The sequence below is a fragment of the Colobus angolensis genome, unplaced genomic scaffold, assembly GCF_000951035.1.
Source record: "Colobus angolensis palliatus isolate OR3802 unplaced genomic scaffold, Cang.pa_1.0 Scaffold96, whole genome shotgun sequence".
NCBI classification, from domain to species: domain Eukaryota; kingdom Metazoa; phylum Chordata; class Mammalia; order Primates; family Cercopithecidae; genus Colobus; species Colobus angolensis.
Window position 1 is genome coordinate 1377772 of NW_012123598.1, and position 1524 is coordinate 1379295.

A 1524-nucleotide genomic window follows, 5' to 3' on the forward strand; every position below is an offset into this window, starting at 1 on the left:
ACAAGTTTAAAAACAAAAATGGATAACTTAAAAAAAATCCACTTTTATTTTAGCTTCGGTGGGTACCTGTGTGCAGATTCGTTACATGAGTATATTGAGTGATGCTGAGGTTTTGGGGATCACTGAAGCCGTCACCCAGGATATGAGGATAGCACCCAATAAGTAGTCTCCCACCTTCCTGCCATCTATCACTCCAGAGTTTCAGTGTTTTGGAGTCCACGTCCTGATTTCCTTTCCTCTGTGTACATGCCTAGAAGTGTGATTGCTGGATCATGCAGTTGTTGTACTTTTAATTTTCTGAGGCGCTTCTATACTGTCTCCCATATCGGCTGCACTGATTTACATCCCAGCCCAGGGCGCAGAGGATCCCTTTCCTCCGAATCCTCACCCGTTCCATGTGTCTTTGGGAACAGCCCCTCTAGTAGGCGTGAGGGGTGCCTTGTGGTTTGGATTTGCATGTCCCTGATGATGAGTGATGATGAGCACCTTTTCCTAGAACTACTGGCCATTCACGTGTCTTCATCTGAGACGTCCGCACAGGCTCCTTGCCTCCTTCTAGTGGGTTATGTGTTTTCTCGCTTTGGAGTTGTTTGAGTTGCTTATATTTTGCATCGGAGCCTCTTGTGAGATGTGTGGCTTGTAAATATTGTCTCCTCCTCTGGGTGGTCTCCCCTCTCTGCCGATTGTCTCCCTGGCTGGCTGGCTGTTCTGCACTTGCTCAGAGTCCTTACAGGAGGCGTGGGTTTTCCATCCTGCGGGCTGCCAGTGACCTTTCCCGAGACCCTCCTGCCAGTTTTTTCTCCTCTCTGCAGACCTTCGGGTTGCTTTGCCCACCTGTGGCTAGGAAGTCAGGGCTGTGTTCTCATAGCGGTTGAACTTGGATGATAATTGATACCTGGAGAGTATCACTCAGTGGCTCCTGCCTTTTGAAGCTACGTTTAGAACCAAATTTAAAAAGAAAAAAAAAGTCAGGCTGTGTGCGGTGGAACACGCCTGTAATCCCAGCACTTTAGGAGGCCAAGGCGTGGGAATCACCTGAGGTCAGGCGTTTGAGACCAGCCTGTTCAACGTGGCGAAACCCTGTCTCTACTAAAAATAAGAAAATTAGCCGGGCGGGGCCTGTAATCCCAGCTACTTGGGAGGCTGAAGAAAGAGAACCATAGGAACCCGGGCAGCACAGGTTGCAGTAAACTGAGATGGCACCACTGCACTCCAGCCCAGGCAACAGAGTGAAACTCTGTCTCAGAAAACATAAATAAAAGAATAAAATTTAAAAAAAAATCTAGGCCAGCTGCAATGCAGACACACCTGTAATCCCCGAATTTTGTGAGGCCGAGGCCGGTGGATCGCTTGAGCCCAGAGTTTGAGACCAGCCTGGGCAACATGGCGAAACCATATTTTATTACAAAAAATAACCTATAAAAATAACCTATAAAAATTAGCCAGGCGTGGTGATGCGCTTGTAGTCCCAGCTACTCGGGAGGCTGAGGTGGGAGCATCACTGGAGCCCAGGAGGTTGAGGCT